General features: G+C 40.1%; 1 protein-coding gene across 3 annotated transcripts in view; it reads left to right on the top strand.

Moving 5' to 3' along the window:
* Positions 1 to 26,505, top strand: part of ST3GAL6 (ST3 beta-galactoside alpha-2,3-sialyltransferase 6) — a 76,503-nt gene that overhangs the window by 1,766 nt on the left and 48,232 nt on the right. For 2 of the 3 annotated variants that reach the window (XM_013950087.2, XM_013950086.2), the window contains exons 2-3: positions 2,689 to 2,850; positions 4,408 to 4,491. The gene's annotated coding sequence lies outside the window, so the exon portion shown is untranslated. The remainder of the gene's footprint in view (positions 1 to 2,688; positions 2,851 to 4,407; positions 4,492 to 26,505) is intronic. The other variant, XM_067301441.1, reaches the window with a different exon arrangement.

The following is a 26,505-nucleotide window of genomic DNA, read 5'->3' as shown; positions in this document are numbered from 1 at the left end:
GTGTCAAGTGTTACTGATTTTTTAGCAGACAATTTGAATTGAATCACAGCCCTGTGTCCCAGTAAGTGGATGCTGTGGACTGAGAGAGGGAAGAGAAAAAGAAGTGTTTCTAACGTAAAAAAACAAACAAACAAACAAAAAAACCCCATAAATCAGAACTAAGGTAAAGGTATAATTTGATGGGTGTAAAATAGTTTATATGTGTATAATGTATTTAAATTGAAAAGTTATCATCCTTTTGTGCAAGGCTTATGAATGTTAGGGACTGATGGAACAGCAGAGCGAGAGAGAAGAAAATAACTAATTACTAAAGAAAGGCTTGTGTGTGAGAGAGAATTTCACTAGTGTAATTTTAAAATTAATTTTAAATGAAGTCACTTAAAGATGTTCAAAAGGGTATGTGAATTCTTCCTACTTAGATACCTTTGTACATAGAACCTAACTTAGGTTGCTCATAACCATGTGGGGATTTGCACCACTTTAATTAAATATAGGGTAATCTAGTCAATTTTTTAAGGAGGCAAGGCTCAAAAGTGCCTCCTGTGATAGAGCTCAGTCGTACAAGCCATCCCATGGATATCTAGTTTCTGCAGTGTTGGGCAATACAGTCTGGTTGGCAGAGTTCACAAGACCCAGGTTCAGCCTATATTAGATTATTTTCAAACAGTGCTTGCTTCCCTGGGCTGTGTTGTGCTCAGAGTGCATGGAAATCTTGCAGATCTATCAGTATATAGTTTGTGTTTCCCAGTGGAGGACGAAGCAAGCACTGCTGTATGTGATGTTCTTGTTTTGAAAATTGCACTCTTTGCATAGCTCATTCTTTCTGCTGCAGAGTGCCTGCCGCTCTGTTCTCTCCTGCAGGCTACATCCTTTAGTGAAACACTCCTGTCTTGAGTTTGGTCCAACACAACCTCTCTCCTTCATTAGAGAGTTCACCTTCTGGGCATCCTTGCTTCACCCCTTCTTGCAGCCCTAAATTAGACAAAAATGCTGTTTGTGTTATCTACTGCCATCGTTTCTGCTGTTCTGGACTCAGCACTCCTCAGATCTCCCCACTCATTCTTTTCTTCTCACAGACCTGCCTTCATCTTCATTATTCTTCCTTCCATTCATCTCGCTCTGTTTATGCTTCCACCCTCACATGGCCTTGCTGTAGAGCCTTTCCCCGGATAGGTCCTGCTCTCTCTCACTCATGTCCTAGTCCACGCTGTCTCCTATGCTGAAGGATTATCCTTGCGTTCCTCTGCAGAGTTTTCTTTTTTCCTCCTGTTTCAAGCCTCTCCAGGAGACCTAACTCCATCACTGGCTTGAGTGGTCAGTCACCAGTTGGGAAACCTGGCTCCACCAGCCCCAGGCCTTCTTCTCCACTGCGGGCCTTGTCCGGGTGGTTTGTGCAGACTGCATTGGTGCTCTCACTGCAAGAGGGCATGGCAGCCCTGCCCCTTCCCTGGCACCCAGTGACTCCAAACTGAGGTCTTGGAGTCATTCAGGCTGGAAAGGACCTCCAGTGGTTTCCAGCTTAACCCCCAGGGACTCACAGCAAGGCTGGCTCCAGAGCTGGATGAGGTAGCTGGGGCTTCCCTTCTTCACCTGTGTTTGGAAAATTCCCCGCAAGAGGAATTTTCTTCTCATATCTGGTCAGAATTTCTATTGCTGCAACCGCTTTAGGTTAGGCCAGCCTCCTGCACTTGCTGCTGAATCTAAAAGCAGGACTTCCAAGGTCCTGACTTCCCTTGAAAATCTTTGTGTCAGTTTTAAATGTCTGGCTGAAAATTTACAGGGTGAGCTGACTGAATGTTGCACTTAGTGGGCCATCCATTTTGATGTTGTTCATATTTGTATGTAATGTGGTAGTGAGGGTTTTGGAGTGTGTTTTGTTTGAGAGTGAAGCAATCTGCAGTTACTTTGTAGCCACAACTGTCCCTGATGTAAACCTTCAAGAAGAAGATTTGAAGAACTGGATTCTTAACTACATTTTTATTTAAGGTGACCTGCAGTGAAGAAAAGAATATTGCTAACTTTCTTTCTTTTTTTTTTTATTTCTACTTTTTAAGAAAGCCCTGAAGCTTCTCTACACTGTGTATTTAGCTCCTGTCTGTCTTTTCTTTTCTGTGAGTATTTATGCACAAATAGAGTACTAACAAAAGAACGAGGGACGCAGCATGTTCCAAGGTAGTGAAGCATGATCAAGTCTGATCAGACTGAGACAGACACAATTCTTTAACTGGGGCTGTTTGATACTTTTGTGTACTCAGTTAATGCAGTAGCTTATCAGAAAATTGGAAGAAAAGGATTCCTTGTGAACAGAAAAATTCCCCATCAAGTTGGGATTTCTAATGCTTCTAAAGTTAAAAGAGCCAATCTCATTCAATTTACTGTATCACACAAAGCCTTGATTGTAACTTCAAAGTGATGCCAAGAACTTGCAAAGTTGGAAGAATACTCCTCTTTAACAGAGGTCGCCAAACAAAGGTTTTGCATGACAGAATAAGCTGAATGAAGTTAATATTTCAGTATGTGTCAAAGACAGAAGTAAAAGCTTTGGGCACTGAGCTGACAACAGTAGGTGATGTGAAGGTCATAAGAAAAGGTGAAAACCTTTCCTTCTCTATCTGATCTCAGTAGTTTGCCTGGGTGGCAGGTTCATACTAATCCCCCTTTTTTTTCTCTTGTTTTTCATTAATGCAGGATTGATTCTCCTGGGTGTAAGGAGAAGGGAGCTACAGAACAAGAAACTGCTGTGCAGAAATTGCTTCAGTCTACCTCCTGAAGCAATTTCGGCACAGCAGTCAGGCCCCAAAACACTCTGTATGCAACCTCCTTTGGAAATGGACTAGTATCCTGGACCAGGTATGCAATATTCCTTGCAATGAGAGGTCTCTTTCTTGTTTTCCCACTTCCTCTGGGCCCTTCAGCTCGCTTTCAGACTTACATAACACCAGCCTCACAAAATACCAAGAATTATCCAAAACCTGTGGCATAGCTATTACACATGTGGCTTCATCAGGGCTAAAAACCCAAAGCAGGTCCTCTCTTCGTGGCTTCCAAGGAGAGGGGAAGAATGAGTAGAAGTGATCTATTGGACTGGATTCCCTATTTCATTTCTTATACCAAGACCCAGGTCAAACACAGTAATTCCCCTGCCCCAGTGTCATAATATTTATTTTTTTCTTGCAGCCACTGTAGCTGTTTATACCGACTAAATGTAATGTTTGCTGTTATGAAAGTCCATCCTGAAGCCAAAATACACACCCTTACTTCTTCCCTGGAATAATTGGTGCGTTGTTTACAGTTGAGTGAAAGGGCCAGATGGGTTAGCTCACAGGTCTTAAGAGACTTGTGTCTGCAGCCATTTCTGAGTAACAAACATACACTGTGATAATGTGGTTGAAGCTGCCCTGACTGAGCAGCTGTACTGAGGTCTGGAGGTTTATAGTCTTTGAAATCCTCCTGTATAGCTATAAGGACTGAACTTCAGACTAGTGGATCTAAAATCATGAGCTTCTGCTCCCTTAGGTTCAGCAGTGTCTGTCAAGAAGTCTTGGTTCTAAGGTGTCAGACAGCACTACAAGTTTTATCATATTGTAAAATAAGATATTGGTCTCCTGCTCTCCGAGGACCAAACGTTTGCTGTTAACCTTTTGCAGAAAGCAGACTTGAATCATATAAAGTTGTAAGGGAGGCACTTTTCATTTTTACAGTAAAGGTGAGGGGCTCAAGAAACTTCCAGACTTTTGTTTTTCAGAAACTACAGATAAGTCATGAACTTAAGAGCACTGAGAAACAGTGAGACAAAACATACAGTCAGATTCATAATTCACCACCTAGTATTTAGTCCCTGGAGCGTGGGCAAAACCTCACACTGTTAGTATGAATTATCTCTGCATCTTCCTAAGTATTTGTAGCGAGACAGTAGTATTGAACAGAGCTATAGCAATGGCAGGGTGACACAGGAGTTCTCACCTGGTGGCCTCTCTGAGGAGCAAAAAGGCAAATAGGCCTGAACCCTAGGAGCTTTTTCCACCACCAACGCCCACAGGAGGAGTGATGATTAGGAGGAGCACCTAGGAGTGTGAAATGTGAGAGAGAATGAGCATGCTGGAAGGTTGCTGCAACAGGCCTGCTGCCTATTTCTGGAAAGAAATTGTAACAGGGAAAGGCAAGAGGCTGGAGAGTGTCCCAGGTGCTAAAATTTCTTACTGTGGCTGTAGTAACCCCAGCAACCCAAGTTGCTGGGTTGTAAGAGCTTCAGAACTGTCTCCTTATCTTGTGTGTCCAGAACTTTTGTTGGTGTAAGACATAGTGGCAGGATGAGAGCTATGTCATTAGGTTCTACTTCATCTTTAATTAACAGCACTAAATCATGTTAAAACCAGTAACATTTTGTAATTGTTCACATTTGTTTAGTACAGTTTGCTGCAGTCTTCAAGATTTTAAAAATCAGAGAATCTCACAGTCTGCACTTGCTGATGACACTTCTGTAAGAAACACGTAAGTAAACATTGTATACTATTCAGCTTTTTTCTAACAGTCGCAGTTATTAAAATAGAAATTTTAGTCAAAATGTAGCTTTAGCAGTGCCACTGCCCACTCTAGCATTAGCAGGGAGGAAGGGAGGGTTGCAATGTATATGTGGAGAATCAACAGGGGAGAGAGAGTTTTAGGAAGGGGAAGGCAGTTTCCATGGAAATAGGTGCTATGCTCACCCTTGCTGACAAGGAAGACAACCAGTATAAGAATCAGAGACAGTACAGAAGAGGAGCGTTGTGGCCACTTAGAAGCTGTCAGTTCTGGACTCCTGATGGTTCCCGTCTGTGGCATTTTTTGCCTCGGTACGGGTAGGCCAGTTTTACCGTCTTGTGAAACCATAAGCTTAATACACCATCTTACCCTTGAACTGTACTGCAGGGATAAGGTCAGGCAGGGCTTTCAAGGAAAAGAAGATGAACAGGTTTTCCTGCATGGCCTCGAGAAAACTAATGATAAGGCCTGTTAATTAAATTAATTGCTGTCAAGTAAGAGACTACAAATTATACGATTAATTTTCTTGTCAGTATTTGAAAACATGTATCTGCAGTAGTAGGTAAACTCTTCAGAAGTGTTGTTATTTCCTTTGAAAAGTAAAGCAGCACCTCCAAAACTACTTGTGTCTAAAAAACAAAATACAGCACTCCCCACACATACTCTTTATCCATGCTATTAGTTCATAAAAGCTATAAGTACAAGTTTTTCAATGGTTATTATTCAATGACCAGATCTAACTAGGAAGCCTAATTTACTCCATTGGTTTAAATCTTATACGGTCATTTTTCTCCTGCACGGTGGATATGAAATGAGGGACAGGGTAGGGGAGAATGAGGTCTTTTACCTCAGCATAGAAACCTCATTGGATTTTAAGTTTATTCATCAATATTTTTTCCATTTTCAAAATACTTATCATTCTGAAGAATCCAAAGGCACTTTTTGGTGCAATGAGTACCTGACATGTGGGACTCATTTCCTGAGTGTCAGTGAGGGCTGTGCCTTTAAAGAAATGTATGTAAAATGGCCAGACTGATTCAGACCAAGCACTGTCTGATCCCCACATTCTGGCTCCAGCAGTGGCCCAAGCTCACTGTCTTCTTGTCCACCAGGAACTTAGCACGTGGATGGGTGCGTTCTGGGAAGCAGCTCCAATCCAAGTTTAGGGAAGACCTGCCTGTCTTGTGTCTGCACAGGCCGGCAGTTGAGGAAGCCCATGTACTCCATGGGGACAGTGGCACCATGGAGACTGCTGCTGATGGGTCTGCTGGGCTGTGGCATCCCCCTACTCAGGCCATGAGGTATCTTAGCCATGGGGTCTCCAGCTGTCTCCAGGAAAAGGAGCCTCTGACACAGAGGAGGGTGGTCAGTGGGTGGAGAAGCAAGCCCTGTTCAGGCTCTATGACAATCAGGCAATCCCACAGCCTGTGATTTCAAGGCCTACCCTACAGACCTCATGCGTGGTTGTGGGGCTGGCAAGAGAATGAGCTGCAGAGGTGTAGCTGCAACAAGAGGTGACGGGAGATCAGGTGGGAAATACTGTTTGAGCAGGATTGCAAGAAACTCAGCAAGAGAATCTGGTTCAACCCTTGAAACGTGCACAGGAACTGGGACCTGGTACTGTCGAACAAAATACAAAACAGAGCTGTCTGATTAAAAACAAAACAAAAGCCATAAAGCAGACACCAGAGTAGTGGAAGAATGAGGCAAGCATACGTGATACTTCCCCAGGTGCTTTTCCAGCTTCTGAGTGCTTCAAGTTTAGGGATTTCCTGACAGCGGTGTGGTTTATCTTGCTAGCGGCTATCAATAGATCTGTCTTCTAAATGCTTGTTCAGTCTCCCTTGATAATTAGATTTTCTGCAGCTAGAAAATCCTCTAGCAAGGAGCTCCATGGGTCTGTAGAGCATGCTTAGAACCTGGCTTCTCTTAGCTTCACTGATAGTGCCTCATTCTTATATATCTGAAGAGACAGTGAACAGTTGTTCCTATCCATGCCTTTCTGACGTAGTCTTCCCTAAGGTGTCTCTTTGCCAGGATGGAGAATTCTAGTCTACTAATTCCTCATATGGCCACCACTGTCGCCATGTGCAAAGTATATACCAGGAAGACATTGTTTACCTGTGAAATGGTTGTGTTTCTCAAGTGAAACACTGCAGATCTTCAACAACACTTTAGTGGATTTCTCAATTAACCCATTGCCTTGGGCAAAATTTTCTTCTCTTACAACTCTGAGAAACAAAGAAGGATGTTTTGTTAGCACCCAGTTTTGTGTCTGGTTTGAAAAAGAGCGCCTAAAAGCCCCATCTATAAATGTCTCAGCAGAACTCTGATATTAGTCTGAGAGAAATCACCATCTGCTGAATCACAACTCTCGTTTCCTTTATTGCCTGAATTTCTTAATCTTTTATTTTACATTGGTCTAGCTCTGTGTATAGGGCAATTTTGCCAAGCAGAAATACTCAGGCCTGAGATGGAGCTGGAGGGCACATAGGCGAGTCCAAGGACAGCGACTTTCAGGCCTGGGCTAGAGTGGAGAAGAGGAGGAGCCCCTATACAGATAAGTGTAGGTGGTCTACTTTGGGGGAGGGGTGGATAGCAAGGGCAGAGACAAGAAGTCTATGGGGCAGTTTATGACAATTAGTTTGGAAACCATTAATGTTTTTTAAAAGTTGGTTTTCCCAAGTGGGCTGAACTACTGCCATGTCAGGTATGGTTTGGCTTGCAAGAACTAAAAGTGATCTGAGAAACAAGCTCATATATTGAAAGCCGCAGAAGCAATTCTTATGTACTAGTATGTGCCAAGAACTTGTTCTATAAGACTTTTTTATCGTAGATCTCAAAAATTCTGACAAGAAATAAGACTTTGTAGAACAGCTCCACCACCTCGGCATCACACTTCCTTCCTCATCTATTTATATAACTCAGCCTTCTTGCCAAAGTGTGCTTTGTCATGAGTTCTGTGCGATTTCAGTCTTTTCAGCATTTAAATGAAACAAACTGTCCCAAACAATACTGGATCTCAGTACTGTATTATCTTGGCCTTCTGGATACATCTTCAGTTTCTTTATTTTCCAGTTTAATAAAACCCAGAGCCCTGTCCTGATGTCTTCCCTCCCCAACTCTTTAAAAACTCCCTTGAAGGTCCCTAGCTAGATTATCACATGCTCATCACTGTTTTTTCCCCAAGACTTGTGTTTCTGCAAGAAACACAAGTAGTTAGGGCTGTCACCTTGAATCTTCTTTTAAAGTACCCAGAGAGCTGTCTTTACTCTTCTTTGTGGAAAATTCCTGCAAAGTTTACTCTCTCACAAGTATTAAACTTTTCCTCTCTTCCAGACTTCAGTCTCCATTAATGTGAGATACAAACCAGCCACAGAAGCACTGTGCCTGCTTCCTTGAGAAATAAGATTTCTCTCTCTTATTTTCTGAATAAGAGACCTTGGAGAAGTTCTCTATCTATAAAAAGGAAGATGTAGAGGACTGCTTTTGCTTTTAAAACCAGGAGACCTTGGGCCATATGAAAACCATGGTCATAGGGGCCTGCCTGCCTTTGTTGCTTCTTAAGATAGGCTATAGCTACTTAAATTGCTTGGCTTGTAAAGTTGAGTTGAACAGTGTTAAAATGCATTTAAAACCTAGACTTTAATCCAGCATTAGTGTGGTTACAGTCTCTTTCTTAAACAAGTAAGGGGCTACCTCTGCTCACTGGGAAAAGTGAAGGAGATATGCATACTGCAATAGCTGAATATTCATTCAGTTGCCTCACCCTAATATTACTGTGAACCTCTTCTATCATTGTGATCCGTTTCTTTTTCATTTTGTATTTAGCTATAAGAAGTAAAGGAAAAGATATTGGAAATATAATAAGAAGGCTGGAATGATATTAACCTCTTCTAGAACTGTTCGTTAAGTCCTGCACACTTGTGGAGCATTATTTGAACCATCCAGTGTAACAGAACAGTGAGTTATTAATACTGCTGTAGAATTTTTCTAGATGATTAAAAAACATATGCGAATGTTAATATTCTCTGTTAGTCTGTAGAATTTTGTAAGATATTTCTCTAAAACCACATTGGCTCATTCCTGTTACATTTTTAGGGCTGTTTTGTCAGAGAGGATTACAGTAATGTTATATACTGGATAACTCGGCGGTCTTCATCAAAGCATTTGAGCATTTGGGAGAATATCCACCTTTTCTGAGGAATAATCTTATATTATAGGAAACAGGCAATGTTCTGATTTTTAAACAAAATGAATTCTTGCTAATTTAAAGTCAGGGTTTTGGATTTACTGTCTTTATCTCAGTTATATCAATTGCACTTTTGTAAAATACAAATGGCTTTCAAACCGTTCAACAGAGTTTGATATGTTTTAATATGTTTTAATTTTTGTTGTACACTTTCCAGTATAATTTTTTGACAGTTTCTTCGTGAACTCAGTTGGCAAGTTATAGCTTGCATTTAAGCAGGTTGATGTATTTTGATTGACTTTTTCAGTGCTCTGGTCCTTGGGTCATGGAAAATGTCTGAGCTAACATGTTTTCCAGGCCCTCCTAGAAGTACTAACACTGACGGTGAAGTTCAACAAGTGTCATTCATTAGCTTGAGCTGTTTCTTTTGTTTAAAGTACAAAACTGTGGGCTTCTTCTGCAAAGGTGATCTACTAGATCTCTGAGGGCTTTAAATATTATTTAGTAAGTTCAAAAATGGTGGCGATACAATATAATTTTTCTGAAAGTTTTCCCTGTAGTCTGTGGGTATAGTGACTGCAAAAGATAAAATTATGTTCTTTGTCTTGTCTCTATACTTCCATCTGTACCTCAAATTCAGCCTCTGCCCCAGCACAAGGTGGTTGGACAGATAGTGATTCTACTGCGAATGGCCATGTGTCCAATATTTGGCACAGGGAGTGGTTAGGGAAGGATTATTCTCTCCCCATACAGTCAGGCTGCCCATTGAAATTACCAGGCAACAGTCTTAAATCAAATAGAAGTAAATTCTTTTTACATAGCATAGTCCAAACAAACTATGGGACTGATGGGCTTAGGGTGTTACAGAGGCCAGCAGTGTAAGGGGGCTCAAAAAAGGAACTGAACAAAATCATGGAAAGGCTCTTAAATGCACAGATGCAAAACTGGCCTCTGGCTCTCCCTGTCCCTGAACAGCAACTTACTAGACCTCACTAGACTATTTTAAAGGAAGAGTCAATCTTGCCCTATTTTTTGGACTCTATCCCAAAGTACTCATTATTGGCCACTGTCAGAGAAAGGAGCTTGGCTTTTATAGATTTGGTCTGATTCAGTTTGACTGTCCTTATGTTACTGACCTCTGACATCAATGAACCGGAACAGGATTCACGGCCAAGCATGCATTTACTACTGTGCAATAAAAAAATTAAAGCCATGTCCTCAGCCATACCACAATGTGCTCTCACTTTGTTAATATGCAAGGCTAATGAGCAAAACACATGCATTTGACCTGAGTGTGTTCTCAAGACTAAGAGTAAGAGTGCACTTAGATCCTGGGATGCTTTGAGAACAAAAATTAAAACACCATCAAGCTATTCTTAATTCTGTTGTGGCCTTATTTGGTTAGCTCACAAATATTCAGGAACAGCATGAAAAATGCAGGCTTCCAGTGCAGTCCAATGCCAGGAATGTAATCCATGGTTTGTCCTTAATCTCATGAGGATCATCTCAAATGTTTCCAGTGCTTTTGGCAGGAATATTAAATTACAAAATCTAGGATACTTGCCAGAAACAGAAAAAGAAAAAAAGGTTCACAGTAAAATCAGTGCCCCTATTTTATGCTTCTGTGGGAGGAAAATGACATGTCAATATGGACAATTACTTACTCTGAAAAAACAAATTAAAAGGGCAGCTTCTCATAAGTGTCTTACAGGACTCTGTTCCATTTAGTTTGCAGTACTAAAATATGCACTGTTTGGTGCTTGATGACAATTCAAGGAAGTAAGTAAAGGTGACTATCTCATCACTATATAGGGCTTTTCATTCTTGGAGTTGAAAATACTTATCATCTGTCTCATTTCCAGTTCAGGTTGGAACCTGAGCTACAGATTCTGACTTCAGTTTGCGTGTGTGTGTCTGGAGAAACTTGCATAACACAGTGGGATTGCTTCAGATTTACCCTGATACAACCAAAGCCAGAGATCAAAGATTGCCTTTTTTGTTAAAGTTACCATAACAAGGTACTTGCACCTTTGTAAAATAAATCATCAATTATACAAAGAGTTCCAAAGAGAGAGCTGGAGAACTGTAAGGTCTTGTACGTATGTCAAACCTCCTTTGAGGATTATATGCAACTCAATACTTGCTTTGTTTGGTCAAGGTGAAAGTCCTGTTTGTCTTTTGGAAGTGAATCTTTAGCCTTTTCTAATGAAATCATTATACTGAGATAGTTTCATGGGTGTAAGGTCTCTGCTAGCAGACAAATTATATAGTGTTTGTTAATTTATTTGATATTGGAAAAATTACATCTAACATCAGACTTATGGTTACTGACTCATGTTTTCCTTCTTTCTCTCTTTTCCTACTCTCTGTCTCACATGTCTGCTTTTGTAGGGTCTGGAGAGGAGTATCTGACATTCTCATCCCTTCTAGATAATACTCTGTTTGCTCCTGTGAAAGACAGAAACACCAGTGATTTATTTAGTAATACATTTGAATTTTTGTCACTCTGTTTATATTCTCTTTCTCATTCTTTACTGAAGAACTATCCTTAAGACCAGCCAGAGATTTATTCTAGAAATTCCAGCTGTACCTTATTCAATATGTACATCCTAAATACCAAGAGCATTTAGAGGTCCATTTTTTGGCTATTGTTTTAAAATAAGAAGAGTCTGAGCTCCAGGCTCTGGATTTTTTCAGTGTCTACCCCAGTGGGGTTCATTGATGCTTTGATGATACAAACAAAAAAATAACGTGGTTGCGTAAAGCTGGTAACAGCATTTTATTGCAACTCAGTTTAGCACCAACACCAAAAATCTTCCAGAGAGTGCTATAACGCAGGCATGAACATCACAGAATCAGTTGTTTATTTTCTGTCAAGAATGGGATGGCCCCTTTCACAGGAGATGAAGAACACTTCTTTCCTTCATACCAGGCAGTTGTGCCTTTCTGTGGTGGCAGGAGAGGATGGAGAAGAGGAAATGTTTGCCTCAGAGTTGCTTTCATGCTTATCTTTCTTGCCATTTCTTGGACTGGGGGACTTTTATGTCTGCCAGCTGGGACTCACCTGTGCCTGTTTGTCTTACCTTGTGAGGCTGATTGTCTTTTAGGATGCTTAAAAAAACCATGTATGCTGTTGTATTTGCACCAGGTATCATAGAAACCACATCCTGTATCATACAAGCTATCGCAGCTACAAATAGAAAATAGGGCATATTTTCCATTTGTCACACAAGTTTTGATAAATCTAAACATGAGACGACTTCTGGTTTGTTATCTTGTTTCTATTTGCAAACCCTTTAATGATGAAAGGGTTTGAAAGAACACGAAGACTAGAGAGAAGGTGAAAGACAGACCAAATGCATGGAGAAGTAGTACATTTTCACACTCTGCATATCTCTGGTGTGAAAAAAAGCAGACGTAGGCTCTGGTAAGCTCTGACGGTGCAAGGCTCATTAAATCCACCCATACACTTTTGCAGAGGAAGCCAGATGGGTTCAGGAAAATGTCACTGGCTTTGAAGACATTAAAGTTTCTTTAAAAAATAGCAGCACTGTTTTCCAAACATGAGCTCCTCTTCCTTTCAAGTATAAATCACTAGTTTCTTTCATCAAAGGAAACCATAAGATACATTTTTCTTTTTAACCTTATACCTAATGACGTATTTTTTTCTGTTGAAGATGGACTTGACATATGTTGAAACAGTACCACAGGATAACCAGTTAGTGTGTTAATGAGAAGTGGCAAAGCAGCAGAGGGAAGTTGGCAGAGAAAAGAAAATCAAGACTTTCCACTACTTAAGCTCAAAAATGTATGTGACAGAGCGACAGCCTAGTCAGTTGATTCCATACAGCAGTTATTTTGCTTCGTGACCTCCATTTTCAAAAGCTTGGATGCTTAACCTAAAGAATATGAAAGCAAATTCTACCCAACTGCTAAAAATGCATGCCTTTCAAAGAATCTCTGGCAGGGCACTCAGACCCTCGGGTGAACTCCAGTTCTTTAATCATCGTGGAAATTGTAGGCCTGTTTGCTGAGCGCCAGTGAAGGAGTATCCTCTAAGGAGGACAGACATTTCTTATCTTGAGGCCTGTACTGCAAAGAATGTGGAGCTGGCATCTTAATGCGAGCAATTAGAATGTGTAAATAGTTGAGTACAAGGGATATCTGAAGCTAAAATAGATCCACTAAGCATACTGGCTTAGATTCACTGAAATCAGAAGCAAAATAGTCAGCATTTAAACAAGGGATGCCAGCCTATTTTCTATACACTATATGCAAAATTAAAAACCAAACAAAATTGGGTCTTAGAACCCAATCCCAGATAGGCTTACAGTCTGAACTGAGAAAAAATAAATAGGATACAAATCCAATAACTGAATTCAAAACCTCCAGGAAGTTCCAGACTCAGCATGAGAGAATCCAGAGCCCAAACCTCCTTTCACAAGGGCAAGCCTTCTGAAGGAAGGGGTAACATAGCCGCTTTGTTTGTGTGTTTGCTTTTAAGCTCATCTTTCAACTGAACAAAAGTCCTAGTTGACTTCAGTGGAGTTTTGCCAAAACAGAACCAGATTAGGCACTGGATACAATTTCAGAACTTCAGATTCTTTGATGTACTCTGGAGCCCCCTGAAAACTGTGCTAATCACCCATTTCTCCCATAGGAAGTTACTCACTGATATGCTCTGATTCTTACAATCTGTTGTGCAGATCTGATAAAGATCATTCCTCCCAAACTTTTAACATATTGTTGCGCTTCTCAGTGCTGACATGAAATAAAATAGCAGCTGTTTGGATCTCGCTGCTTTGGTTCTCTTCTCAGAATTTTTTTTTCATTGTTCTTGTTTATTATTATTTTATTATAACAGGCTGGATAGTACTTGGAGTTCTTTAGCTGAGAGGAAGTTGTTTGTTTGACGTTTTTATTAGAGTTGTTGAAGCATATCAGTCAAATGATATTAACTGTAAAGCATTAAGCAATGACTAACTACCCCTTTGGAGAACCTAGTTGGGTCCTGCTTCGCATTACATTTTGATGTGCAGAATGACAACTATCAACATTTTCAGAAGGTTTGCTGATGCATTGCTGAGCTTCGATATCTAGGGGATTTACAATGTTCTGGGCCCTAGTAAGACAGCTTAAATTCTGTCTGGAGTTTCCTATTGGCAGACTACAGGCCTTTAAAAATATTGCCAACCAGAAATGCTGGCCATAAAGTCTTAGCTAGAATTTATTCATTTCTTGAGCGTCGTTCTGAAGGATGCTGAGGACTTGCAGCCCTGGTTCTTGTGGCTGAGTTACTTCCCCTTGGGAGTTCTGAAGACTAGTGTAATGTGTTTCAAGCTGAGTACCCAAAAATGACTGCATGGGTTGTTATGTGGTCCGTTCTCTGAGGACTCAGCCTGTCTTCCTGTTCTGCATTCATACAGTGTGTAACATTACAGGGGTTTGGATCTGAGTGGCTTGCAGGCTATGCAATACACTAGCTATTAATAGTAGTCATAGCACATGGATACAGTTTGGCTGCTTCTGATCTCATCAGAGCCACATTATAAATCTTTGCAGAGCTGAGTGTAGAGATACAGAGTCCCTAGCCCTCAACCTTAATTATCTGAGCAGCAGGTCATCCCGCTTAAGTAGTTACTCTGTTTTACACACAAGAGTTCCCTAGAAGTAAAATGAAAACAATGAGATGGAAAAAAGATGCTTGACACAGTGCCTGATGTTTCATTTGCTCAAATGCCATTTATAGTTCTGCAGCATGCAGTTGGAAATGAGGCCTTCTACTGCCATGTACTATACAAACATGCTGGAGGCACAATCTTTTCCCAATGATTCTCTCAAAACTATATTGCCTGTTAAGTAAAATTTTAACTTAGGCACTGAGATTATTAGCAAAGCATAATGAAAGATTAGGGATGCAACATTGCTGGAGATAATCCATTCAAAGAAGACTCCAAAGTCAAAAGATTTGTTTAAAATACATAATAATTGGGGATTCTTTTCTATTTGCCTTCTTGCCTAGAAGTTAAGATTTTTCAGCTTTAGATCTTTAACCAGGCTGATGAAAGATTACCTTTATCAAGGGAGCTGAAGGTCATGTGCAATCATGTGATTGTATGAGTTAGCCTTCAGAAAGCAACACCAGATATTACATGATTTAGCAATATGGAGTAACATTATTGTCCTTTTAAGCTGCTTTTCAGCACCAGGGAAAGAGGGTATTTCTAGTTACTCTTCCTAAAAATATGAATAGAGCCTTTTGATGCTGTATTCTCAAGGAATGGTGATGGATATTCTTTATAGCCACAGGGAGATCACATTTTGCAGCATGCAAAATAAAATACTCTTTGAACAGTGTGTTCTATGCCAATGAATGCTCCCCACATTACTCTGGGGGGCTAGTTTGGGGAGTGTGTCAAAGCGAAATAACAATCAAGATTCAGGCACTCTCCTGTCACTGGAGGATGAAAGTGACTGTCACCATCCTGTGTATGTAACCATCCTCTCTTTAATCTAATCTTGATGGCTCATCCTTCCGCTGTGAGAGGCAGCATTCATGACATTAAAAACTGGGTCATTATTGGGTGAATTGATGCCAGAATCTCTTTGGTGGCCTCAGTGAAGCCTAGAAGCCACATGTTCCTAAACAGTGAAATGCAAAACCTCTGCTAACCTCAGCTCTCCATTGGGACTTACAGGACAGAACTGGCAGTTAGCATGTTTGGACCTAGCAGCAGCTCTAGTATCCATCTTGCCAGTGGTCACACACTCGAAAGCTCTGAGGATCTGAGTTCAAGACCGGAATTTGGAGCAAGCCATACTCATCACAACTGTATTTATGCTTTATTTCTATCCCCCAGTGTGCAGGTTAAACCAAACCAGATGATGTTAGATTTATTAGACTAATAAACTTTGTCTTACCTCTCCTTACTGAAATGAAATTTGTGTACCCGTGTCACATACCATTTCTCAGTGTTGCTCAAAGGACTAAAGACTATACTTATACAACAAAAAATGACATGTGATCAACTTGTGCTGGCATTCAGCTAAAATGATAGTGAAGACAAAGCAATTCCACATAGAATTCAGGGCAAGTCTCTCTTTATCAACTGTGGTCTTCTCTGTAAGCTTAAACTACTGCAGCCAGCCCAGATTACATTGGCCAGGTGGCTGCCTTAACCTGAATTAAAACCCCCTTCGTTTGGGTGGGGTTTTTTTTGAAGGGTAAGCTTAGTGCTAAAGAGTCAAAATGAAAGAAATAGTAATTAGGGTGTGGAGACTTGAACTGGGGTGACATGACTTTCTTGTGGTCACATCAGAGCCCCTGGCAAAGCAGGTATTAGAAGGCAAGATCTCTGGGCTGATTTCACAGTTGACTCATGTATTGGTATAAGTCAGGAAAAAATGTGTGTGTGAGAGAGAGAGGAGGCTGCTTTACTGTTGAATCTGTGTGACTGTTTCACAACCAGTCTGTGGCTGTGCCTGTAACTTTTCAGATGTAGGGCTCTGTTCTCCCCAAGCCTGAGGACATATACACTTTTAGGCGGATCCTAATCTTGGCTCGTTTATTGAAAAATAATGTTAGGTTACATAAGAAATCTAAAGTCACATAGGGGTCTTAGTGACTGCTGAGGCAATGTGACATAGTCTGTCCCCTACAATGGGAAGAGGAGGCAGCAGAGAGCTATATGATTTTTAATGCCAACAGAAAACAGGCCCTGTCCTGGTTAAAGTTTTCACAAGTGAAAAGTGAGTTCCTTAGGTACGCAAACTGGGCTGACAATTCTGGACATGATAACCATGGTAATCATTTGGATGATTTTTTAATTATTATTCTAGCCATTCAGAGAGCAAGCATTATTATCAAAGAAATTCTAGAGTATCTTGCCTTTTTCCTCTCTTTGATTCAGTCTTAATCTTCTAATTTGTCTTCTGTTTATATACATTTTTCTCCTCTTTATCATCCCTTCTCTTTCCTCCTTTCCTGAATCTCTTCCTATCATTGTCTTTCTACTCCAGCTCACCTCAGTTCGCTCCCTTCTTTCTACTCTCCTACCTGATTAGTCTTCTCACTAACGTACATCAACCCTAATATATTGGTTCATAATACCTATATGTGATCACAGCATAATAAATGGTGATAGGCAAAGCAATGTGGTATGACAGAGAAACTGTGTAGAACCAGACATTTATTTTTGTTCCATGTGGGTATGTTATCATACTGCGAGGTCTCAAATAGAAAACTACTTTAGCCCAGACATGTTGAACTCACCTAGTTGTCCCTCTCCTTCTAGCTTTGCCATTATTCAGTTTTTTATTGACACAGACAACCTGGAAGGTGCCTAGCTCTGCAGGAAACATCATTAAATATTTTCACAAACAATTCTGCTGACATAGTACAGCAAGTGCAGAACCTCTATTAATGAAACCACACAAAAGCAGCCCTTCCCAAGCAGTGTTAGGCTTGAGTATAACAGTTTTTATGTTCTCTATATCTGTTCATTCCACTTTGTCATAATCTTTTCCAAATGATCACTCTAATCATTTGGATTAGAGTGCACTCTAATTAGGAAAGTCCTCTAAGTAGCTGAAGAGAATTGTTTTATGTGCATTTTCCAAGAACACCCTATGTCAGGGTCCCATTTAAACAATGCAGAGCTGAAAAACTGAGAGGAAGATGAGCGCTGATTCAGCACTGTCAGCTGAGGTCAAGACAGTTGCATTCATTTGATCCAATAGATTTATTTTTATCAATGCAAGCACCTTTGCAGGCTCTTGCCTAAATCAGGTCATAAATAGCTTGATTGAAAAAGCTGATTCAGTGCATTATCTATTGTTAAATCAATTTATGATTGTCAATTTACACAGGTAGCCAAGTTAACTAGATCAGTAGAGCCAGGTCAGAGTGAAGTGAATGGGCAGACCCGTGTCTTGGCCAGCTGTCTTCTTACATGGGGTGTGAGCATCACTGCTGACATTCTAAAGGTGAGGAAATGAGCATCTGTAGTAAAGAAGTCATCCCTTCCCTTTCAGGTCAACAGGAAACATTGCATTGATCAGAATGGAAAGAATGCCAGAAAAAATAATAATGGATTTGAACAATTGTGCAGAGACAGATCTTCTCAGTTTTTGGCTTCAAGCACAGCTTGCTGCCTGAGGGAAAATCTCCCGTTTTTGCAAAAGCAGTGCTATGTTTGGTACTTTTTATAAGACTTCAAATATTACCATTAGAGGAGTTGAGTCTGGGCCACTGATTCAGGGGCTGGGAATCTTTCTTAAAGTCTCATGCAGAACCTGTGAGTGTTATCACAACCTATTTTTCTGAAATATTCTGTATTGGCACAGAATTGTAGGGAATATTATGTGAATAAAATGACATAGGTTGCTTATGTTTTGATGGCCAAACGTGTTCTGAGTAGTGTTATAGGATACTGCAGGAATAACACCTGTAGCTGGAAGGGTCCTTGTGGAAATTTCCCAGTACTGCTAACCTTGATGAAACTTTACCTTTGTAAGCAACAGTGAGAAATTTAATAGCAAAATAATAATAATTTTAAAAAAACTAAGAAAATTACAGCTCTAGAGGATTTCCTTACCTGATGCTTAACCATATTTCTCAAACTTAGATGTGAAAATTATGTTTGGACACTAAAAGCCATAATTTCATACTGCCCTCTAATTGAATATTAACTCAGAAAAGGATGTTTGCTCCCAATTTTAAAACAAAGCCTACAAAGCAGAAAAAAAGAGATGCTTATGATATCAAGGGAACTTTTTATATGGTAAGAAAAATAAGAGTATCATACAGAAATATGCTACTTCTTTCTTCCAGCAAGAAGTGTTTACAAAGGGACTCAGTAGCCCAAGGTTTCTACTCACTGACACTCAAAAGTGCTGGTCTATACCAGGCTTGCTGGTTGCAAATCTTCAAATACTGTTTCAGTGAAAATCACCTTTCAGATAAAAGGGAATTAAATGAATTGTCAGTTTTTGAAGTATTGATAATAAAAGATTTGGAAGAATTCTAAACACATTTTGGCAATGAGGCCTTGTCTTCTCACCAAGAGGAAGTTGCAGAGGCAGTACTTGTGTATTTGTGCATTTAGAGATATATCTTACCTCAAGATGACTATGGCTATGTCTACATTAGTGAGCAGTACGGCACAATACGAATGAATTTGTGGAGCCAAACAGTGCTGAAAACCCTACATTATATACCTTTTGGGGGGTTAATTTGGACTGGCTGTCATTAGGTCCCATGGACTAAATGCCCATTAGCAACTGGAATACACTGGGCAAGCTTACAGAGCACATCTTCCAATGTAGTTCTGTCCAAAAGAAATCCAGTCCATGTGCTCTGGGACCATTCAGCATTGTGAACCCAAGCGCTGAATGTGGGAGCTGCTGGGAGACTGCCTGCAAAAGCCTTCACCTGATCTGAACAGTAATGCTAATGTAGACATCCCCCTTCAACTGCAAACTACCCTGAGCTAAAATCATAGTGCAATATTGACATTTTCATTTTATCACAAGGCAAATTCAACAAGGTCATCACAGTACCCTTGAGAGAAATTTCTGTTTGTGATTAATGTCAAAGGCTTTGTTGTCTTCTCCGTCTTCCAGTCCAGATCAAATATTTCCTAAAAATATATTAAAGGCTTTATACTGCATTCACCTTTGTTCCTCCTTATTTTGTTTCACTCCTTAAAGCTTAACAAACAGTCTGTTTGTAATTTCCAGAGGTTTTCAGTGGTTTAGATGAGGCTCATAGGTTTTACTTCTTCATACAACAAGAGCAATTTCAAAACTGTCTTGGTGTATTTTTCTCCTTTGAGCTCTTTTGTATTTCTCGTTTGACTTTCAGAGATTGTTACGTGCATAAAAGTGTCTGCTGGCATCGCCACCAAATATGATGACAGGTTGGGCCATTATCAAGGGTTTTAGGAAGTCAAGGAATACACTGGACTTATTTATGAAAAATCACATACTCATTTGCAACTATATTGATGAGAGCAGGAGAAGAAATGGTTAAGTTCCACAACTGCCATAAAGGGCTTGTGTGTTGACAAAAGCTGAAGCAACAGCTTTAATTGTGGAGATATTTTCACTTTCATGCATGTCTGAAACCAAGTGGAAAACTTTGTATTTGTTAAATTCTGTGGAGGAAATCTTTTATGAACACTAGTCAATAGTATGAACTCTGGTGTGGTTGCCCTGGTGTTACAGCAGTGGCACCCCTTGATAGATGCACAAGTTTCCAAGACAGTATCTAATTTAATATAGTGCAGTTCTAGCACATAAAGTGCTAAAAATTTTTGCAGGAGCAGGGGGATCCTCTACATCAAGGACCTGTTTAAAAAGAAAAAATTCTAAAAATCCTAACTAGCATTAAAACCAGTTCAGATAAACCATTTTTGAAAACAGCCAGAGCTGGAGCCACTGTTGCTGAAAATGTTATACAGCGAGAAATTGCAAGCCTACCATTGACTGTCTGCAGGACAGATGAATCCATCATACCAATAATGCTATCTCTTTTTAGCCTAAGTAGAGATAAAGCCTAAATGTGCAGTGGATTCAGTATCACATCAACAAACAGGAAACACCTAGCAAAGTTCAAGCAAAATAGATCTGCAAAAATACACAGGGGGACCGATAACAGATCTGTACTAGAGGAATTTTGTTAAAGTTCTTGTTTTTCTTCAAAGGTGCTCCAGTATTGGATGCAAAAGTCTTTGGACACTTTGAGGCACTAGGCTAAGAACTGAGAGTACAGGGTATAGCAACATATGGGGCTGGCTTTTCAAATGGACTTTCTTAGGAACACAGGTCCTGGTAGCAGGGGTCTCTCTTTTCAAGTAGCCTAAGAATTGAACAGAAACCAAGGACATGGGAAAAGCAGGACTGAAAGGAGGAATGAGGAGGGAGGGAAGCTTGTTGTACATGTGTTTTTCTTTTCACAGGAAGAAAAAAGGGGATACTGAAGGCTGAGATGCATAAAGAGAAAAACTAAGGTATAGGAATGGGCATGCTTTAGAGCAGAACAGAAATAAGGGAGCTTGGCAAGAGGATATGAGGGATAACAGGACCACTGAAAGGGCATCCACATGGAAATAGAGTCACTCAAGATAAGAGGTAGGTTACAGCTCATTTATGAATAAATAAAGACATCATAGGAATAAATTGGTGCCACAGGGAGAGAGAGTGCAGCTCTTCATTTGTGGGAATGCTGGCCTAGAATAGCTCTATCAGACTTCTCTGTATGTTTTTATCTTCCACTACTAAGAAATTTGTGGCATACCAGCTATACCTTAACCAAGATATCTTATTTAAAACAAAAAATGGCCAGTGTGAAGGAGGGTGAGGGAATAGTGGGTGTATGCATGTGGTTCCCATGATTGTGCCTTGTGGTATTATTATGGGGAGTTAAAACACAATCTAATAGATAAGATATATCAAGAAGAGCTTAAGGCTTCTCTGGGTAGCTATAGCTGTTTCTGAAGGTGGCCACTTATTGTTTAGAAACCTTCAGACTTTCCACTCCGTGGGCAGAGGAAGAATTTTCATACCCAGGACTATCAACTCAAGCTTCAAATTTAATGTCTGTTTTGCCTCAGTTAGTTCCTTTAAATTTCAGTGGCCATTCAGTAGTGTTGATTCATAATCTCTTGTAGATGTTACTGGGAGATCTGAGTTCAAACAGAAACGCATGGGTTGGGAAGTTCATAGAATATGGGCTATGGAGTGTGCATTGCTGCATATTTCTAAGGGTAGCTCAGACAAAATCTGTCAGGTATGGAGTAGACAGAACTGATCCTGCTTTGGGGTACAAAGATAAACTAAGTGATGTCTTCAGATGGTTTCTTAGTCTGATTTTCTAAGGTTTTATGTGTATATCTCTCTCTCTACCAAACCATAATGTCTGTTAGAGGACAGATACTATCAGGGTCATGCCCAGAAGTTGGCCTAAAACATTTCATCAGAGGAGGTGCTCTCTTTTACCAGCTTTCAGCTCCATTAATGACGGAGTGTTGGCTGACCAGTGCACTAACAACACATTAGAGAAACAAAACTCCTTTTTATCAGTTCACTGCAGTTCCTCCTTTCTTGAGGAGATGGGGGTACCTAATAAGAAACAGACTAATAGCCCTTTGTGTTATGGAGATCACGCTCAAGGCTTTACAGACCCTCATCGTTGCTATTAGAAGCTAGCTGGACCAAGCAGCATTGAGCAAACTGTTCTTATTTCCATCAGGCATTTTTGATTGTAGGAATCATTAGTGCAACTTTATACTCATTGAGTAATTCAAGCACTGTAAACTTGGCTATATTTTGTAGCTACATAGATTAACAATGTAGTCAATTTATTTCCTTCTCAGATAATGATAATGAACAGAGTTCATTTTGTTTGAGTATGAGAAAATGCTTATTAGGTCACTCCCAGGGACATGTTTCTACAATTGTTTGGCAGTTCTTCAGAATTTGAGTCTTATCTTTTCTTGACTCAAAGTTTCACTGGTGAGCTCCTTCTTAGTACTTGTCACTTCCCCACCCCAACAGATACCCATGCTTGCATGCATATGGCAAAATGTTTCTCACATTATTGCAAGTGATAAATTTAGCAAAATGTATTTCCTTATTCTACAAATGTAATATTAGTCGTTATAGTTAGGCTTGGGTCTTTTGCTTTTTACAAGACAAAACATTGTCAGGTTTGATACTCACAACAGACCATATTATGTTGAGGGATAAAATACATAGTCCCAACTCAAACAAGATAAACCATTAGATGCAGCTGAGCCTCCAGGTACATGAAAAGTGTAAAAGGCAGAGGAAAATTTGTATTGTAGATATGAATGAGGTTTTCTACACTGTTATATCAGGGACATCTTTTTTTTCGTAGTTGGTAAAGGAGTTCTCATAGTTACTAGTTCTTACTTTCAGCTAAACAAGCTGCTTTTTTGTAAAATTGATATAGGTTTCTTCACAGGTTTCGCCTGCACAGGACAGTCAGACTCACATTTACTGACATTTCAGCTGGTGGATGTGCATTCATGACACTTTCCTTTCTGGGATGGACACCAGTCATTGTTTATTTCTCTTTCTACACTGGCAGTTACATTTGCTGTTCCTTTTTAGCAGGCTTGACACTAAGTATACTAATCAAGTAAGTGTTTACTTACTCCAGAGTGGAGCATCTTTCATCCTTAATTTTTTTGCTTTGACAAAAAATGTTCTTTAAAGATTATGGTATAGAACTTAAACACATATGTGAGAGTAGAATAGTTTTTGACTACAAACATACATCATGATGGCTGGCCCTGGATTCCTGTTTGTTTGCCCAGTATTTGAATCAGCTAGGCTGTCTCTTTATGGCCTCTGAGGATTGTGGATAAACTTCATTTTAAAGATACCAATAGGTAAAAGAATCTGATTCAGGCTCTCTGTTTAATTCTAGTTTACAGTATTTGAGTCTAAGAAATTATTTCCTGGTACTGGGTTTTTTTTCTCCTGCTGTTTGGGGAAAGCTGCATTTGCTCAGTATAATCAGCTCAACAGCCAAAAATAGTGCATCTTCAACATTTTCAGCAAATTGAGCCATAAAGAAGCACTAAAGAAGTATAGTAAAATCAGCCATAACAGTGGTCATACTAGATATACTTCTACAAATCTCCACATACAGTTTTTCACTTAAGTTTTCAAATTATTTTTCCTTTAAATCTCTTTTATTCTCATGCCAAAGATTAGATACGTTTTTGAAATGAGTATTTTTTTATCTGTCAGTTTTGCCAAAGAGGGTTTTCTTCTTGAAACTGGCCATGTAATATCTGCAATTATTAATTACTTCTTGTTCAAACTTTATATTTTCCCATCTGTCTTTCCAATGACATTCTGACACATTCTCAAACAAGAGACAGGAAGAGAGAACAGTAACTCCACACTGCAGAAGACTCTGAAACTCAAAGATTTTGTTTTCATTCCAAACTGAAAGAAAAGATAGTTGCTAAGTTCTCCACAGGACAGAAATCCAAAAAATGTTGGCTTGCTAATTTCAACAAATGAGGGCTGAAGAAGATTAAAGCAGTGCAGGCTTCCAGTTTCAAAAACTCCTGGGTTTGCCATAGCTCCTGGAGCTTGTTTGTTCCCTTTCAGCCCTCACAGCGGGATGCCAGGGAGTGGAAGCCTCTGAGATTCTCTAATTTCTAGGCTCTTGGGGCAAGGAATCTGAAAATCCTAGAATCCCCTTCCCAAGAGTGTTGCCAGGATCTGTAGGACCTCTGATATTCCTGATTCTGAAAAAAAATTGCTCAGTAAGCTGCCTGGAGGCCTGGATACCAGAAGCTCTCCCCAAAGTCTGTCTGCTGAACTTCTAAGGAGCTAAATGAGTAAACCAGCAAGAATGACGTGTGCCTGTCAGCAACAGTGGCACAGCAGCATTAGGGTAATTCTCACGTTTGTTCCACATACTCATGACACTTTAGCATCACAGCAGTTACAAGAACATATCCACCTGCAGGATGTGGACTCTTCTGTTGATTTTAGATCATCTCTCTGTCACCTAAAGATAACTATTCACTTCATAAAACAAACTGATATCTGAACTCAGCAGTAACTACGCATGCTTAAGCAAAAGTTCTAGGCAACAGTCAACCAAGATTTTATTTACATTTGCTGTGGTGATACAAGGCTATTTCCTAGAAGCTCATACCAAGCTCTATATTGGGAAATGCTTACTAGAGTTATTTATTTGAACAGAAGTTTCTTGAAAAATTATTAGATTTATGTACATTAGAGTTGATCTGAACAGCTACTTCTGACCACTGCAGATACTGTGTTGTCAAAATTGCTCTAGATCACAGGATAGCTGGCTAAACTGGCAAAACAAGGCTGTTTGTCCCAGGTAATTGAATCCTATAATTAGCTTTTTCCTCTTCCAACATACCTGCAGGGCAAAAATCAGCTCTGATTCAGTTATGTTCACAGGAAAGTGTGAATAGGCCTTTTGGAAAACTGAGCTTCCCAGTTGCTAAAATAGAAAAGAGGAAAAAAGAGAATCCTCAGGAAAAAAAATCAAATAATGTTTGTTAAAATAGACAAGGAGATGGATTCTGTTCTTAGCTGTACTGATTTAAACAAACGTTTCAGTAATGTGGAACTGAATCTAGATTTATATCAGAATAACTGAAGAGCAAAATCTGGCTCACTATTTGTGTTGCACTGACAACTGGACTTCACTTGTGCTTGCCTGAGACAACAAACACTTCTACAATATTCACAACAAGTTCTAACGACCAGCTCAAAAGCAAGAGTAATGATGCAAACATCAGCTATGCCAAGGAGAGGGTAAGTTAACTGAAAGTTACTTAATTCTGGTCATACTTCTGAGAGGGTGAGAGTCTGTAGCCTCTTCTCAACTGGGTCACTATAAACAATGACCAGTTACAAAAGAAACCTTTTTTTTGTGTGTTTATAGATGTTCTGCCTTAGCCCTTCCATGCTTTTAAGAAAGAAAAAGAAAGAGGTGAAGGCCCCTAGGGAGTCAAATTAAGTCCCTTATGTGGGGAGAACTTTACACTAACGACTTTGCACCCACTTATCTATACACTTAAATAGTATGTTGAGCCAGATAAATATGCCTACTTTCTAAATCTAATGTCCAGCCAAAGAAAACCAAGTGACAAATCATGATACCTGTAACAAGGCTGTGAATCCTCAGTGGTATCATTGTGCTGAACTCATACTAAATGTACACTAGTGAGAGTGGTTCCAAAACAACTCCTAAAATAGGCACTAAAGATGTAACATGACCCTATGCATTCTGCAGAGCCTGGCACAGAGAAGGAGAGCTGCACACTGCATCTCACTCCATTAGTTCAAGGCAATGGCTATTAATGATATTAACAGTGGACTCGCTTCTGATCCCATTGGGCTTTCCAAACTGGTAGCTCCGTGGAGATTGAAATCCAGCTCCCAGTGTTTTGGATTTATCTTTTCTGCCATGAGAGCCCTTGTTTAATATGTCTGCAGTAACATTATTCAGCACAGAGTGTAGTGCACACCTGTGCTAAGGTCAGTGCAGGGGGAAGGGTTAGGAGGAGACTGGCTGAACTGCCTAGAAGACACCTCAGGGCTTCTTAGCCTTTACCCAGTGAGAACTGAATAGACAGGCATGACTCCTATGCTGGGCTAACGCCCGGTTTGCATTGCTTAGGCAGCCTAAATTGGCTAAGTGCTGCTGAGAATCTGAATCAAAGACATCATTCCTTTATTATATATCCAACCGCTGTAAACTCTTTTTTTTTCCATTAATTTGAAATGGATTTTTTTGTCATTAATTTGAATGGATCATCATTTTCTTGCTTATCAGGCATAGCACAAGCACAGTGAAAACATAACACAGATCCAGAGCAGGGACAAAAATAACATGGAGGCAAAGATAGTAGGAGAGGTGTCCTAAGTCCCATCCCTGAGAGTGCAGGGGCCTGTGTCAGAGTCCATTATGTCAACCAACAGAAGTGAGCAGGGCTTCTTGCCCCCACTGCTGCTGCGAGAGGGATTGCCAGATCCTGGCTGTCCCCGTGACTTCCCGTCATTCCCAGTCTCAGCGTGCTCAGGAGCTCCACAGAGTTCCACAGACACTGGTGTCATCAGTTTAAGTCCTCCCACTACCACAGGCAACTACATGTGAGAAGGCTTGGGGGAACTTTAAGTACCAGAAGGGCAGCTGTCTTGGTTTTTATAGTTACAAGTAAGGGAATTAGCCCCAGGCTCTCATTCCTGGCTGGCAGGCTTAG

The sequence above is a fragment of the Apteryx mantelli genome, chromosome 1 (assembly GCF_036417845.1).
Source record: "Apteryx mantelli isolate bAptMan1 chromosome 1, bAptMan1.hap1, whole genome shotgun sequence".
Lineage (NCBI taxonomy): Eukaryota > Metazoa > Chordata > Aves > Apterygiformes > Apterygidae > Apteryx > Apteryx mantelli.
The sequence above is the reverse complement of the archived record's forward strand: the minus strand, read 5'-3'. Positions and strand labels throughout refer to the sequence as shown.